The sequence below is a fragment of the Marmota marmota genome, unplaced genomic scaffold (genome assembly GCF_001458135.2).
Source record: "Marmota marmota marmota unplaced genomic scaffold, marMar, whole genome shotgun sequence".
NCBI lineage: Eukaryota > Metazoa > Chordata > Mammalia > Rodentia > Sciuridae > Marmota > Marmota marmota.
This window is the reverse complement of record NW_025999945.1, coordinates 1,397,148-1,415,809: the sequence shown is the minus strand read 5'-3', so window position 1 is coordinate 1,415,809 and position 18,662 is coordinate 1,397,148. Positions and strand designations below refer to the sequence as shown.

General features: G+C 38.3%; 1 protein-coding gene and 1 pseudogene across 1 annotated transcript in view; one reads left to right on the top strand and one right to left on the bottom strand.

Annotated features, from left to right (window-relative positions):
- Positions 1-18,662, bottom strand: part of Nrg3 (neuregulin 3) — a 1,019,685-nt gene that overhangs the window by 984,138 nt on the left and 16,885 nt on the right. The gene's annotated exons all lie outside the window — the stretch shown is intronic.
- On the top strand, positions 18,442-18,607 carry LOC125616442 (annotated as a pseudogene).

The following is an 18,662-nucleotide window of genomic DNA, read 5'->3' as shown; positions in this document are numbered from 1 at the left end:
ATGCATGTTTTCCTTAAAACTTTTATTATCTCTGTGCCTTATATTTACACATGATTGCTCTCTAAGAAACTACAAGTGCTTTGTTGACATACACCCGGTCTTCCTTCCTAGAGAGAGAAAGTCTCCAATGATGTCCTGTGGATACAACAAATCTCTCCTGCCCCTTGCTTCTTCAGGAGCCCTTAAGACACTGCCAATTGGCCTCTTTTCCTTACTCTACAGGAACTGTGTGCCAGGAACCATTTGCTGGTTTCCAGCCAAATTTGGATCAATGTGTAATAAGCATTTTTTGGCTACAACTGAGTGAATATTCTATGAGATGGAACTCTGGATGAACAACTCAAATGGAGCAGGTAAAATACTCTCCAATGTCCAGGTATGGTAGAGCCAAGGCCCTATTCCTTAACTTGTGAGGGGCCACCTTGTGAGTCTGCATAAGAGTAAGCTAGGGCAACAGAGAATTTGTGCCAAGTTGCACACAGGGAAATGGAGCCATGCAGTAGCCATGTATGGATCCCTCAAGAACACGGTCATGATTGTAAGTATTTCTTATTTGCAGTTGTTTATAAATCTTTTTATATTTGTTCTCCTGAATTCTAGTACTAGCAAACATCCTTTAATACTTGATAGTTGACAATAACTGTGCTAATACCTAGGTGGCCACATATCCCTTTTCTGTACCAGTTGCTGTGGTTTAGATATGAGGTCCCTCCCTAAAGCTCATGGATGAGACAATGGAAGAATTTTCAGAGGTGAAATGATTAGATTATAAGTGTTGCAACCTAATCAGTGGATTTAACCACTGATAGATTAACCAGGTGGTAACTGTAGGCAGGTAGGATGTAATTAGAAGTAGGTCACTGGGGGCATTACTATGGGTTTATATTTTGTGCCAGATGAACAGAGCTCTCTTTCTGCTTCCTGGTTTCCAAGTTATGAGCTGCCTTCCTCCACCATGCTCTTCCACCATCATGTTCTGCCTCACATCAGGCACAAAGCTATGGAGTTGGCTGACCATGGAGTGAACCTGTGAGACCATGATCCAAAATAAACTTTTCTTCCTCTACATTGCTCTTGTCAGGCCTTTTGGTCACGGCAACACAAAGCTGACTAAAACACTAGTATTCTGTAAATTGCCTCATATCAAGGCAGAGGGAACTCCTCAGGAGAGTTATAAGGAATAGATATTGTTCATGTTCACCATTAGGACACAGTAGGGGACACCTGTCTACAATGCAACAATACAAAGCTCTATAATTACTAATATTAACACCACCACCACTCACATCATATATTTAATAGTCATCATCATCAACATCACCCCATTCCCATTACCAATGCTAGTACTACCACCAAAATTCTACCACCCGTGCACTGAGTTGAATAGCATCCTCTAAAATTCATGGCTATCCAGAACCTGCAAATGTGATCTTATCTGGAAACAGGGTCTTTGCAGATCTATATAAGATGAGCTCAAACAAGAGTAAGGTGGACTCTAAACACAAAATGACAGGTGTTCTTATAAGAAGATGGAAATTTGGACACAGGAACATAGACACATAAGGAAGAAGGCCTGTGAAGAATGGGGTAGATTCTGTCATGATGAATCTATACACTAAGGAAGGCCAAGAGGATTCTTCCCTAAAGCCTTCAGAGGGAGTACAACTATGCCAACACCTTGATTTTGGATTTTGGGCCTCTCGTATTTTGAAAGAACAAATTTCTATTGTTTTAAGTCACTGAATTTATGATTCTTTATTACAACAGCCCTATAAGCCAAGAACAATCCCTATCATTTCCAGCAATCCTATCATTCTCATAGCCATCACCACCAAATCCACTGTCATTACCAATATGGTGAAAAAAAATATGGAAAAGATAACCCAGATAACTTCTGCTCAGGATAACACTGGACCTTAGTTTTAGAGGTCAGCAGCTGACACCAGAAGATGGACTCAGGCATAAGGGACTCAGGCATAAGGGTCCCAACCATGTGTGTCTGAATCCTACTTCTGAAGTTATAAAATTAGTATCTCTCCTTTTTGTTCCCAAACTTTGATACTGATATGTCCACTTTTCCCCATTATTACAAAGAGAGGAACAAAGTTCAAGCTGACATGAAAGAGATATCAAAGATCAATCATTCTAATCTCATAATCATATAACTGGAGAAATTGATCTCTATAAAATGTAAAGAAACTTGTGCAAAGCCAGTGGATCAGCTTCTCGCAGAATCAGATCCAGAACTCAGATTTCCTGACTTGACTAATCAGTTCCACAAGATTGTTTGCCAAAGAAGTGGGCACAGTGTATCTTAATCTCTACTATCAGTATCAGGAATCAGTGTAGGAAAGATATGAACATTCCCCATGATACCAACTCATAAGCTCACTGCATTGGCTCATTTAAGATGCATTAAACTTTACCAGAGAAAATATATGAACCAGATCCAGAGATAAAATTAGTCACTATGATATCAGTAGAGATACCAACTGGTGACATTTACATAAGGTGCTTTCTAATAGTAGCCATAACCTAACTGAAAATGACTTCACTTCTAAGGGGTATGTCCCTAACATCAACTTTACAGACCAGCATAAAATCAAAAATAATTTGGATATCTTCTCAAAACAAATCTGAGGTGGAATTCTTGTCATTAATTTAGGAAGAGACTGGAATTATGAAGGCTCTGTAAGTCTGTTCATGAAGATTATATCATGAGGGCTGCAGTTGTGGCTCAGTGGCACAGAACTTGCCAAGCATGTGTGAGACACTAGATTCCAGCCTCAGCACCATATATAAATTTTAAAAAAATAAATTAATTAAGGTCCATTGACAACTAAAGAAATATTTTTTTTAAAAAATATTACATAATGAGTCTAAGCACCAATAAATTAAAGGGGGACTCTGTATCCTAAAGCATCCAGTAAAGACAAAAAATGAATAAATGAAAAGATAAACCCAACCAAACATACTGATTCCTTTTGTTTTTTTCAGGTTGTCTCTTTGTACTAGCTTCACAGTGGTTAAGATGCAATCTCTAATACCAAAATTGAACTTCACTAAACCCCAACTTCTGAAAACTTTGAGAAAAGGGTACTAAGGAGTCAGGAATTTTGATGTACAAACTGAGAAATCCTAGTATTTTATAAAAGAAATAAATGAACTGTTAAGATCAGTTCCCAGAGCTTCAGATAATTCTGTGCAACTCAATGCTCTATTCATAGTCAAACTGAGGTGATGTTTATAGTTATGCAGTTACTACAAATTCTCTCAACTAAAAATATCATTTTCCTTAGCATCATTTCCTTTTGGGAGAGTGTTATTAGAAATTTCCTTTTCTTATTAAGTTGACAGTGTCATAATGTAATTAAGATAGTATTTACGTAAACTTTTAAAAATGAAAAATATGAATAAACTGATTACACAAATATATATTAAAATTTAATCAGCAACTTGTGTGCTACTATTATTTCCTAATACTTTGAATTACCAAGTATCTATAATCTGGAATTACCACCCACTATTTTCAGTCTCCATCAGGGAAGTTACCACTGTAATATAGTAATGAATTATTTTTTTTCTTTTAAGCAGTAAAAAGTTTCAAGCTTCTAACTAACATGCATTATTTGGCAGCTACTGTGTATTTTTAGGTGGTGGATGCAGGTATAACTATAACTCTTAAAATAAATAATAATCTGAAACCAAGTCCACTCCTTCTTTTGTTTAAATTTTTTATTTTGTGTTTTTTTTTTCCTCCCTAAATAATTAATTTCCTCCTAAAAATGGGTCAGGTGTGACACAGGTGGCAAATGGAGGCTGTGGAACTCTCCAAGAGATGCTACTTTTCCTGGGAACACATATGCTGCTGGAAGGTCTAAGAGACAACTCAAATTCAACAGATCCCAAATCACGTGACTGAATCACCCCCACTCCAAATCTCTCCCACCCCAATAGTCCTCCCTCCATAAGTACCACACCATTTATCCAGTTTACACAGATTAAAGAACACAAATACTGAAACACTCCCTAGTCAAACTCCATTTCCCTCTCTGCCTAATCCACTAGCCCCTGCCTGGTCCATATAAATCTCTATTGAAGATATCACCTTTAAAATATCTTTTAAGTCAGAACATCCTACATCCATTCTTCTGTTCCTACTCCCGTCCACATGAAAAGCATCTTTCACCAAAACCGCAATAGCTATTCAAATGTTTTCCTTGTTTCCACTCCTAACTCCAAATCATCTATTTTCTACACAAACCAAACATACCCCTGCTCAGCAGTTTCCCTACTTTCACATTTTTTCACAGAATAAATTCAAAGTCCTTGTTAGAATATCACCCATGGCTACGTCTCAGACCTTGCGGGATGTCATTCCCTCCCCACGGGCTTTACTCCCTGCTAAGTCTCACTGTCTGCACAGGACACACATACTCCCACAGGAAGGTCTTGGCTTGTACTCTTCCCCCTGCCTAGGACATGTCCCCTGCAGATATTTCCCTGACTTCCTCAAAACTTTCTCAAATGCTACCTCCACCAAGAGGTCTTTTCCAACTACTCTATTTAAAAATAATATCCTCAACAATAATAGTTGGGTGAGGAATGAGCTCTTCCTTGAAATGACAGTTGTGATTTAGGATGAAATAGAGCATATGGAAAGGGAACACTTGGCTGCCTATGATATAAAAGAACAGTGTCTGTATTTTCTTTGAAAATAGCATTTTCTTTTTCAATGAAAATGATGATGATGATGATGATGATGATGATGATGATGATGAGAGCCACAGCAATAGCTGCCAACACTCAATGAACATATGCCCATGCTGTTCTAGGTATTTCATAATATGCAGTTATGGATGAACTGCAATATCCATTTAATTCTTATAACAACCTTCTAATATATGTACATTATACAAAATGTGTGCTTTGTACAGGTGAAATAAATAAAACACAGACAACATGTAGAGAAGCCTACTTGCTGCCCCAAACAAATCAAACTGTTCAAGCAGGTTTAAAAAAGACACTTGCCCCTCTGCCCTAAATTATGAAATATATGGCTATACAAATATTTAAAGTCCTTTTTATATTTCTGTAAGTCTGCCTCATCTAATAGTAAAAGATGGCCCAAGAGATTTGGAAGACTCTTAAAAAGGAGAAGTTCTAATTATGCAATTACAAATAGTTCCACTGCAGAAAGAAACAGAATATATTCAAAGTGCCAACTAGTCAAAGAGTAAGATTTGTAAAGGACATGAAACAACATGAAGCTTTGATATAGGGCAACTGCTAATTAGCAGGAATAGCCTATAAGAACAGAGTAGGAAAACTGCATTAACTTCCTGAAGGAGCTGTAAATTTGTTTACAAAGGGTTCCTTAAGTTATATGCTCAGATTGCACAAGGACATGTTTCTGTCCCCTGATTGAGCTATACAAATTACAGTAGCAGATGTCATAAGATAATATTTATACTCCTCTCTGATTCCACAGTATAAAAAGTATGAAAGGAGGTCTGATAAAAGAAAACTTGGCACATCAACTCTCTAACTCAGGTATGTGGTCCAAGAAAGAATACATCCAGTTAACCATAGTGTTTATGGATAAGCACACATTCCACAAACTAGAGGAATGAGAAACCTGGAGGGTTTACAAGGAACTCTGATGACAGGCGATTTTCAACAAAAGCAAGGTGATAGAATCCATGACCTAGAAAAAATAAAGAGTGGTTGGTGAGTGAATGAAAAACAGACACTGTGATCCCTTAGGGCCATTGTGGGTGCAAGAAGATTGAGTCAGGCGGAATGACTGCTTCCTCCTCTTCCTCTCCTTCTCTTCCCTCTTCTTATTCCTCCTCCTCATCCTCCTCTTACTCTTCTTTTGATAAATTCAGGTAGTGGTACACGATAATAAATTCATGAACGACACGAAGCTGGGGGAGCAGCTAATGCACTGCAGGGAAGAGTCAATATGGACCCTGGTCTGGAAACCTAGTGATTAGTCCTGGGTTTAACAATTACTAGACATTTCGACAGTAACAATGGCTATTGTCTTTTCAGCACTTACAATTTACCAGGCATGGTGCTCTAACTCACAGCATCTCTTTTCATTTTCACAGCAACCCTTTCAGGCAGGCACAATGATATATTGATTTTACAGATGAGGAAACCAGGGCTCACAGATGATCTGCAAGCATCCCAGTTATTTACAAGGGAGGCATGAGAGTAGTAAACTACTATGCTCCCCAAGAGCGCTACCAGGATGCCATGGGGACTAAAGCCCTGCCCTCTGAAAAGGAACTGGTGAACCTAATAAGGTATTTTAGGGATTAAAAGGTCTGGACTCTGCTGAAACAGCTATCGGTTCATTCTTCTGGCTTCAGAAAGTAGTATAAGGAACAAGAGTAGCAGGTGGATTTGATTACGACTGTGACACCACTTCAAAGGGCCAGTACCATCTAGAAATAGAATGGCAAATCGAAGGAGATCATGAAGTTGTCACAGATGTCAAGCAGACACTGGGCAGCCACTTAATAGTCAAGAGATCCAAACAAGAAATGAGAATTGGACTGGGAACCAACAGCTTTCCATCTCTTAACTCAGATTCCATAAGGATACAAATCTGTGATAATAATTATTACCCTAGGATCTTGGAGGTGGATATATTCATGTTTATCATCTTGGTCATAGGATGCCCTTTCCTGATCAGTGCTTCCCACGTAGCATTCCTCTGCTGTGAATATTTAGAGTGAGGCTCGGTGCTCTCCTGGAATCGCTGAATCATTTTGCATCCATCTTTAGATTTTAATATGGGAAACACAACAGAGTTGAACATGTTTGTTTTCTCTCACTCTGCACCATCGCCCTGAAACAACAGTGATTTGTACTGTTGCTTGGGCAAGGCCTTTTGGAGACAGCTAATGAGGCAGCCAAGCCCTGGTGGCTGAAACTCTCCAGATGGGTTCAATGGAGTGTTTGAAACCATGCAATGCTGACCATATGATATACTGGTTCTCGACATACTTTTATCTTTCGACTAATATTAAGCACTATTAGCTAAACAGAAATACCAGAGACAGCAGTTTGATCAGAATCAATGTATTTATGCAACATTTATCTACCTTCTGGAAGTCAGATATGTTTACATCAGCTTATTTAATTTTGTTTTCCTTTATCACTTTAACCTACTGTTTGGGCATTCAGGAGATGGAGTAGAGGCAACCCTCATACATAACTTGTGCCTAATCTTTTATGAGAAACACAGCTGGTCCTATCACTGTTGCTAGCATATCTGGAAATAATTCTGAGACACAATTACATGCCCTGCACCTACAGGTCATGTGGTAAACACTCCTGGAAGACATGGGCTTTCAGCCTGTAAAAGAAACAAAAACGAAATTTTAAAAGTCTATCTTTTTGTGTGCTATAGAACATGTCTATCTTTTGAGATTTTTAGAGTCTAAGTGAATCATTCATTGGAGGCAAAGGAATAAAGACTTTAATATCATAAACCTGGTTACAAAATGAGGCCCCTTCTACCACCAGTGGAAAGATCTTGACTGGGTTACTTAATGACTCCTCATTTTAGCTTCCTGTTCATGAAATGGAGATAATAGTAGTACCTGCACTCCTCAGATTGTGTGGAGAATTAAGTGAGTTGTTGTCTATAATCCATCAAATGTATTTAGAAAACACTCTGTATAGCATAGTTACATCAACGTCGATATTATTTTCATTGGTTTCCTTTAGGAAGCTAGAAGGTAAAATTAACTCCAGTACCAAAGATTTTTAAGCTTAGTAGAGAGTGGTTATAATCTTTTGCCTTACAAGTACTTACAAGTACTGTAAACCACCTGTCCTACATTCAACCAACCATTCACTTTGCAAACCAAGCATCATAGTAGACTTCACCTGCTGTTTTAGTTAGTTTTTTCTCTGCTGTGAATAAAAGACCCGACCAGAACAATTGTAGAGGAGGAAATATTTATTTGGGGGCTGATGGTTTCAGAGGTCTCAATCCGTCGACAGCAGGCTGTATTCCTTGGGGCTCAAGATGAAGCTGAACATCAGGGCAGAAGACAGTTTTGGAGAGAAGCAGCTCACATGATGATCAGGAAGGACAGAGAGCAATTCCACTCACCAGATACAAATATAAACCCCCAAACCATGCCCCCAAGGCCCCACTTCCTCTGGTTACCACTCAGTTAATCACTTCAGGGGATTAATTCAAAGACTGGGTTAAGGCTCTCACAACCCAATCATTTCTCCTCTGAACTTTCTTGCATTGTCTCACACATGAGCTTTTGCAAGAAAACGCACATCCAAACCATAACATCTGCTAAAACAAAAAATACTATAGATTTAAGGGAATTAAGCACTACTTATTTCTCATAGTTCTGCAGACTGGGAAGTCCAAGATCAAAGCCCCAGCAGACCTTTGCTGAGGACTCTCTTCCTGGTTTATAGACAGCAGCCTGATCCCTGGAGCCTCCCACAGCCAAAAGCAGAGAGAAGAAGGAAGCTCTTGTGTATTTCTTTCTAGAAGTACATGAATCTCATTACGAGGGCTCTACCTTCATGATTTCCATACACCCAAAGGCTTCGCCTTCTAATACCCTCAATTAGAGGTGAGGACTTCAACAAATGAATTTTGTGGCGAGGGACAATTCAGTCCATAACAGGAGGGCTCTCTCAGTATCACACACATCTATAAATGCCTTTGCAAGGTCCTGACCATTACTTCATGAAAGTTCTCTTTCCCTTTGCTTTATTTAGGAGGGGAATCCTGATCTCAAGAATTTAACTTGAGGTAGGTCCTGCCTGTAAGGAAAGTGGACTACTACCAAGATGCCCTGTGAGATGATCAGACAGAGGTCAGCAAGAAAACACAAAATAAGCACAGACCCTTTTGCAAAATTCGTGAGAGTCCTCTTCTACGTAAAAACTACAATTACACAATGTCTGAAATCCAGCTTCATCATGGTAGTCAGCTAACCATGTCTATGAAGGGATGAACACATGCACGCACACTCACTCATAATATAGACTGTTGGGACAGTTGTTAGCAGAAGTAAACACAGATGGAAAATACAGGATCCAGGGTGTGCCACCAGTAACCAACATGTATGCTCTTTCTGTAAACATCATGTGATTTCTAAAATAGAGTAACCTTCCACTTACCTCCTGCAATCTCTCCTTATAACTTCAGAGCAAATTTTATTTGTCAAAGATTCTATTTAAAACCTAATACATTTTTATTATCCAATGGTGAGGTTTCTACATACATAAACTATATATATCATGAATATAAAACCAATATTCCCTGTAAGAAACTGCACATTCTCATTGTCATTATATATATATATATATAATGATATATATATATATATATATATATATATATATATATATATATATATATAGAGAGAGAGAGAGAGAGAGAGAGAGATAGATACATAGATACATATATATACAGAGAGAGGGGGGTAGAGAGAAAGTATGTGTGTGTGAGTATGTACATATATATATAAATGTACATATATGGCCACATTCTTATCGTCAGTGACATCACTTGTTCTCTTTCTTCTCAGTGCTGGTAGCACCAGGAGGCACTAACTGAAGGCCTGCTTCCACCTGCTTCTCAGGATGCAGAAAGGACAGTGCTGAACATGGCTCTTGGCTCCTACCGCAGACCACATTGGAAACAAGTGACTGCCTTAGCATTCTGAGCTAGTTAGTCTACGTTTCTATTCTAACACTACACACTTCCCCAGCCCTGGCCTCCTTAGGATTTCTTCTCACTGACCTCACTGATGGGGCCCTCTCATTGATGGAGATCAATAAACTTTTCATTTTCATAAGAATGTAAACTGTATTCATCATATCACTAATACCTTTAAAAATTAAAAAAGAGGCTTGTATGATCCCAAGGGAAAAAGTATTCAAGCAAAACCTCCTCTAAAGGACTTTCTTTTATCATTATTCTAAATGAAAATATGCCAGTATTCCAGATATATTTGTGGATAAATAGTTGCAAAAGTCCTGGATATTTTCATGCTTACACAGCACATTCTCAAATATCCTGAAGAACCTACTGATCATTTATAATATTTCCTCCAAGAACAAAAAGAAGTTGCTAAATTAGAACTATGAAACATACAAATTTATGATGGCTTGATTTTAACTTCCTATTTGTGTATTACCAAATTACAAGTATCTTAAACATTTTTAAGGATTCAGCTGAATAAAATTTTCAGTAACTCTGGCAATCGGTGCCCACTTGAACACCTCAGCATGAGCAGGAGAAGCCTCACCAGCATGCTGGAGTAAACTGAGGATATAACTCTGGATACAGAGTTCAGCATACCTAAAATTCACAGTATGTCTGTCAAAGATTCACAGGCTCTTACAAATTCATTGGGTCTCACTTTTGGCATAGCTCTGAGCACAAAATTTGCATGAGCATTAAATAAAACTATTTTGCCAAGTTAGGCATTTATACGAAAAAAAGAAGTACATTGAAAGAAAATATCTTGGTGTCATAAATGCTTAAAGTACACAAACACATGGCGAACTTTTTTCTATTTTTCTATTTGTTCAGGAGGATTCCAATGTAATATCAAATTCCATAGGAGGTACCAGTTGCTGTGATGCTGGTCATGGGTGAAAATACAGGCATACAGACTTTGACTCTCTGACTACTGACTCCAACAAGATGCCCAAAGGTAGTCAGCACCAGTTGCTTAGGTATCTCCATGGACAGGGCCTTCACCTCAGGTTTCAAGTTTCATGGTCTCAGAACAGCCAGAGCAGCTCCAGGCACTATTACAATGTCGTTGAAAAGTAGCAAGCTCAAGGCAGAGCACACAATCTCTCCAGTGGCTTTCCCTCCTCTAATTAGGGTGGGAAATCCTTCCTCTGGCACATTCCCCTCTATTTCTCTTTGCCCAGGATGATACTCATACCCAATCAATCACAAGTAGAAAAAGGGAATCACCATGACAACCTATCCAACCCTAGTCCTTACTTCTAGCACACCAGTTTGCACCAATTAACACAGAGCACAAATCTTACATCTATCCATTTTACCAGTCTACCTAAATTAACCAAATGTCAAGTGGAAAGCAGAACTTGTGAGCACTGAAGTTCATTGTTAGGAGCAGAGGCAAGAGTGAAATAATATTGGAAAAGTTCTAACATGGACAAGAGATTACACAGCATAATATTCATGGGTTATCTTATTTAATGCTTGCAATATTTCTGAGAAGTAGATAGTTTTACTCCAAATTCAGAAAATTGGATAATAAAACTCATAATTATACTGATCTAAAATTAAGAATTTATTTATCAATCTTTTATAAAATACTACTTCAACTCTTATTCTTATTAAAACTATGTGGCATGGTTAAATTTTTTAAATGAGATAAAATGAAATTTAAGTGAAAAATTTACTAAAGTTAAAGGTGACCCTAATCACATCATTTAGCAAGTGTTGATTTTAACACGTTTGCAAATTTATTACCAATGCTTATTTTCTAAAATAATTCATGAATAACTATAGTTACATATGATTTTGAACTTGCTTTCCATACTGCACATACTATTTTTTCTCATGATATGATTTTAAAGAGTAATTTGTAATGACTTTACAGTAGAAAAGTTGTGTTAGCAAACCTTCACAAGTATTTCTGTGATGAATTTCCTTGCACACACATAACAACTCTTTAAATGCATTTTATTTATTTTAGAGAGAAGACTAAATGTGAAATTACTGAACAAAGGACACATGCTGGAATATTTTACATAAAAGGATACACATTGCAATCTTTCACATCAAATCACACTACAGCCCATTTTGCACTGTCTTTAATAATGCTGGGTATCATAATAAAAATTATTTCCAAATTGTCAGAGGCATGAAATGTTTAGATTTGTTGTAAACATTTTTTCCCAGATGTTAGATTTCACCAACCCTCAAGACAGGGAGGGGATCCTTCAACCTGAGTCAGTGCCTAGACTCAGGTTGAAGGATTTCTAGTATTTGGCCAGTCCATAAGGAGCTACCTGGGATCTGCCCTCTCTTGCTTTCTTGAGGGGTAAGGTCTGCTCTTCCGTGGGGATGAATGCAGGGAGTTGGATGGTATTAGCCTCCCACTCCCACTGAGTCCTGTGACTCTTATCCTCACTGCTGCAAAGCTTGACCTTCACTCACTTCCTTTCCTTTTCTTCTCCACAGGATAAGGTGTGTGTGGTTCTATTGGGTGCTTCCCCTTCGTTGTTCCAAGGCCACTATCCTCACTGGATCAGCAGGCCCTCCCCTCCTTTCTTTGGCTTAATCTGTCCAAAGATTCTCCCAAGGATCTTCATAGAAAGTACTGAAGCCTGCCACTCTCCCCTCTTCCAAAAAGGGGATTCTGATTGGTCTACAATGGGGTCTGGGCACATGTAAAATATATATGTTTATTTATTTATATCTTTCCCACATGATTCAACATGCAGGCAGGGTTGAGGAGTACTATACCATCCTCCCTGCACTGGATCTACAAGTAACTCCACAGTTCACTTGGTGTGGTATTTTCTGTCACTGGTTTCCAGCATTGATGAGGGTCTCCACATCCACTCTCCTGTACCATCATCCTTTTTACTATTGAGGTTTTTCAGTGCATACACACTCTATCCAATTACTTCCATAAATATCCAAATGCACACCGAAGTCTTTCATCTGGATCCCCCATGCCTGTATATTCTCAGCACTACCATCTCAGATAATGATATCACTATCGCCCCTCTTTTGCAGGAGGGAGTCTTAATTATTCTTTACTGTTTTGCTTTCTGTGTAAGTCCTTTCTCTTACCCTCCAAGACACATTCAGTATAACAGTGAATCATTCCCACCATGCCTTCCTTCTAGTCTAGGCTGTGGATCTCTTGACTGGAACCTGACAGTGGCCTTGTACTTGTCTTCCTGCCTAGGAGTGACCCTCTGGAATGCAGCTCCACACAGCATCCAAGGTAGCCTTTGTAAAACAAGGTTTATCAGAACCTTCTTCTACCTCACCCCCTGTGGTTTTTATTACAACAAAAACCAAGTCCAAATTCTTTATGTATCTTACCTTTTCAACCTCTTCCACTTCACCCCCTCACTCTTTGCCATGTTAATGATGCTCAGGGACACTGGCCACTTTTTTTATCTTTTAAGAGCCTTGAATTTTCTGTTTCATCTTTCTGGTACCCTTCTGCCCCCAGGAATTCCTGTATGTGGCTTCCTTTCATTATTTGGGACTCAGTTCAAGTATCACTCCCTCAGCTAAAGCTTCAAGGAGCAGCTGTATAAATTCAAACTTTCTGCGTCACTATCCTGTTCAGCATTTCACCAAGGTAGAAATTCTTATTGTCCTCTGACTTCTTTACTAGAATGCAAGCTCCAGGAAGGCCAATGCTCAAGTCAATCTTCACTGTTATGCAGCCCTCCTGCTGGGTTCCTAAGACAGCATCTGGCAATAGTAGGTGCTTAATAAGTCAATGGAAAATAAGTCAATGGAGACAGGCTGTGTGGAAGAGGAATGAGGTATGTTTGCTTATGTCACTAACTTATCTGAAAAGATTCATTTCACCATAAGCCATGATAAACATTTTTCTTTTATCTCGAAATGTTTCAATATAAACAGAATTCAAAGCCCTAAATTTTCATCCTTTGGATATTAAATTTACTATGTTAGGATTTTTTAAAAAAATATTTATATAGAAAAAAAGAAAATGAGGAGAGACTGGGAAAAAAGTCAATGAGATGAATTTTAGCTTTCTCCAGAAAGATAAATCATCTTACTTTATCTAAGCATATGAAATCTTGCTTAAGAGTTTGCAAAATCTATCAAGATACACTTTGGAAGAAATGCTTTAGAAGAGTATTCTCAGCACTGAAAATCATTTCTTAAGAACAATCAATATGAAGAGACGGCATGAGATAGGATGGCAAGAAAATGAAAGCAAGGGTTCTTCAGGCTTTGGAAGCATATTTCCTCTTCTTCTGTGTTTAGTGTCAGAAATTGAGATATCAAAGATTGACACAGAGTTTGGTTTCAAACTGAGCATCCCACACTTCCGGGGCAATCATACAGAAAGGGCATGCTGGTTAAGTCGGCCGTTTTCAAATGCTGAGAAATTCATGTCCAGATGCCTAAAAATGGATATATTTTTTTTTCTATTCAGCACTGTTGTGGGATTTAAATTTTCACAGCATCATTCTCTTCCTCTCTACATTGCTTTCTAGCTTGAAACTGTTCCTACATTTAGCATTTAACATTTAAGATTAAATTTAGTTCTCAAATTTAAATTTGGAATTAGTCCACGATATGCAATAATGTTCAGCCTTTTATAATGATTTCAATTTGCCCTAGTTCCCACATATCCAAACACTCCTTGGCTTCCAATTTGTGAGTACTAATTTGTGCAGCACCTTAGTGTATAAGATGGTTTCATATCTACAGAATTTGTACCAGCCTTATCTGCTAGGAGGGAGTCATTATCTTAGTTTTTGCAAATACAGAAAAAGGAGGCTTGTGCCAACTCAGGTATAGGTATTCATATAAAGCAAAACATGGATTCAACCTCATCTTCCTGAGTGATACCCATGGCCACTTCTATAGAATGAATTCATGTTCTCTTCTCTCACTCCCCCCCACTCTTTCTCTCTCTCTCTCTCACACACACAGACTACACTCACATCATTAAGAGCATAACTATGATCAAAAGAAAAATAACAACTATTCCATGCATTCCAATTCTAATTGCTGATTTTCAACCTAATTAGATGGTAATAGCATCAGAGAGGGGAAAACAAAACACAAAATTAACATCCACATTAAATGAAATCCAACAAACAGTCCACTGAATTAAATTGGTAGGGGTTCCCTTTGGGCAGCTGGTTTAAGAATGCAGATGGTATTTGGACCAAATCCAAATGTTCAGTTCTATCAATTTTGGTGTTGTGATTAGAATTTATTGATCTGTGAAATAACATTTTTAAAGCTTTTATTTATGGCCAAAAAAAAAGTAAGAAAGGAAGGAAGGAAAATGTTAAGACAACACCCCTCAATCTATAAACTGTAACGCTTAAAGAATAGATCAGCAGAGCCTTAATGGAGATGGATTTTAAATCCAAATCAAATTAATTTCTGGTTGGAGTGTTAGTGGTATTCTAAAGAGGAGGCATCTCAGCTTGTCCATCCTATGCAGGTAATCAGAGCACTGGGTCTCCCTGCGTGTCATGGAGATGACTGCAAAGGAAAGGAAATCAAATGCCAAAAATCAAGGAGCAACAGGATGCTGGTATGGCCCCTCTCTTTCTCAATTGGTTCTATTTTTATAATGTGACATTTGAAAAGCCAGTGTCACTTGGTGATTTCATGTTCACCCACCTCTCCACCACCCTTGGAGCTCACTGGGTTTCCATGGTACTTATTAGCGGGAACAGCAGTAGACTTGTGGTTGCCAGAGGCAGCGGCTGTCGCCAAGCCCAGGTGCAGAACACTTAGGCCGTACCTCCCTAGAAGCAGAGCCTCCTCTCCAGCTCTGCACCCACACCACAGAACAGAACAGTAGAAAACAGCACACTCAGAGAATACAACACTGAGGATGTCTTACAAAGTAAAGAGGAGGGGGAAGCAGTCCCCAGGCACTGATTAAACTCTGAGTAAACTGCAATGTAAGACCTCCAGACCATTTGAAATTATTATTTTTGATTTGTGTATGTCCATGCACTTGAGTCTCTATTATGGACTAAACTGTATCCCCCCATTCATATGTCGAAACCCTAATGCTCAATACATTGGTAGGTGATTGTATTCGGATATAAGCAAATGTGATTAATTCAAAATGAAGATTTGAGGGTAGACCCTAATCCAGTCAGACTGAAGACCTTCTGAGAAGTTTGTACCCAGAGAAGTTTGTGCACAGATGTATGTGCACAGAGGAAAAGACCACATGGAGACACTGAGCGGCAATGACCAATGCCAGCCAGGGGGAGAGGACCCAAAAGAAAGCAACTCTGCCTTTGATGCCTTGATCTTGAACTTCCAGCTTCCAAAACTTGGAGAAAATGAATTTCTGTTGCCTGGGCTATCCAGTGTGTGGTAGTTTGTGATGGAGCCTAAGCTGATAACTGTAGTGTCTCTCTGTGAGCACTTAGTTAAGAACAGCCACACCTTATCCATTGCCTGCTGAATCTATCCTTTGTCCACAACATGGCTCTTGGTTTTCTGGACACAATTTGTTATAGAATTTCTTGGGGCAGTCTTAGAAGTTCTAGGCTCCCCTCTACCAAGGAGCATCCCAGGCTGCAATGAATCCCTGGCTGATGCAAAGAGAGGTCAGGTCCCAACAACTGTGCAGACAGGGGAGACTCTATGCCCTCGCTCCACAACAACTAATGAATAAGGTTCACCCTTACTTGTAATTAGAGAAATGTAGCCTAAAACACCAACAAGACACTCTTCTAAAACTGTTTGGCAAATGTTTTTTTTTTAAATATTTTTATTAGTTGTTGATGAATTTTTTTTATTTTATTTATTTATGTGTATGTGGTGCTGACAATGGAACCCAGTACCTTGTACATGCTAGGCAAGCGCTCTACCACTGAGCCACAATCCCAGTCCAGCAAATGTTTTGTTTACTGGGTTGTTAATGACATGTGACACCTAGAACCACAGGGGTTTGTGGTCATTCTGATACTCTGCTGGCAAGAACCTGAATTGCTCAATCTTCCTGGGTAAGAATTTAGAAATTTCAGGTTAAATAAATAAATAAATAAGACGATGAAGTACTCTTTTTGTATTACACATAGGCCCCAAAATTTTCATTCCATGCTGTGAATGTCTGAAGCAGAATTTTATATAATAGTGACCAAATTACAATAAACTAGATCTCCAACAAATGATAAGCTGATTATATTTGAATAGATTAATATATTTCAGCACAGAGCTATTAAAGATAGGACTTGAGGTGTTTTGATGTGGAAATAAAGACTTTAACTACAAAAAGCTATCTTAAAGAGTATTAGAATATATTTTATTTTTATATATAAAGTACACATTCATAAATCAAGAAAGCATGGGCTAATTAACATTCAACAAAATCATAACAATAATTACCTCTGTGTGTTAGAGCTACAGTTAAGTATCACTTTTTTCTTGCTGCTTATATTTTCTAATTTTGTATTATGAGCACAGCCTATATAATAATGAAGAAAGGTAAGTGAAAAAAAAATAAGAGTATTGAATAACCACATTGAGTTTGAAATAAATGTCATCTAACTCTGCTACAGGTCATAGTTGTGTTCTAATTCAATTAATGAGACCACACTCTGATTTCCAAACCTCATGACAACCAACACAAGAGGACTCAGTGTTCCACAGGAAGACACATTCTTAACATAACTCTAGAGATGGTGTTCTTGGTCCTCTGTTCTTATAACATTGTAAGATTCAGCAACTAGGATGTCTGTTTAATGAAGGGGATCAAATACTATGATTGTATCTAGATTCAGATGAATTTGTTTTTATTTATTTATTTGTTTGTTATTTATTGATATGGAGGATTAAACCCAGGGGTGCTTAAACACTGACTCACACCCCAGCACTTTTTATTTTTTATTTTGAGACAAGGTATCACTAAGTTGCTTAGGACTTCACTAAGTTAAAGAGACTGGCTTTGAACTGTTGATCCTTCCACCTCAGCTTCCCAAGTCACTGGGATTATTGGCACACACCACCATGCCTGATTCAGATGAATTTATTTATACTTCCAAATAAAGTACTTGATGTATGGCAGTAATTTCCCCTATTATTGGAATCCACTTACATATATATATGTGTATAGATATATAATATACACATGACATATATATATATATATATATAGTATGTGTGTGTGTAAGTATGTGTGTCTGTGTGTATGCACACTAGGGGAAGGATAAAGAATTCTTTCTTAAAGTTGCAAACAAGCAAATTTCATCTGACTTTAGGATGTAATCAATTCCCATTTAACCCCATCTTTATAACACACCAAAACAGGGATATTCCAAATGATAAAATGATAAACTATTAAATATTCTATCAAAAATATACTACAAACAAGCAAAAGTACTGTGTGTGTGTGTGTGTGTGTAGGTAGGAAGAAAGAGAGTTGTGAGGAGAGTGGGCAGGAAGGGGAGAGAGAGCCCTTTTTTGAAGTCAATGATTCAAAAAAAATCCCACCAAGATTTTAATCTCAAATTTAGACCCTTGGCTTCCCAGAATCATAGCCACAAGGAGACTCAGGGAGCATCCTGTCTAGCATCCAAGTTTACAGAAGAACCCGAGGCCAGAGATCAAATAGTTTATCCTGAGGTCTCAACTAAATAGCAGATCTGAGCCTACGTTCTCCAACCAGGTCAGGACTTCCCAGTGTCATCGCTTCTCGGCCTTTCGGCTAAGATCAAGTGTAGGACTTCCCAGTGTGCCTTAATTACTTTTGTCCCTTTCAAACCCCCTCTTCTAAGTCTCTTCTTTCCAATTTTCCATGGAAGCAAAGAAGAACACATACATAAAACAATGCCAAGTTTATGTGAAGTCAGTTTCTGGAAACCACCTCCTAGAACAACCACAGCATCTTTGCCATGTTCACCAAGAT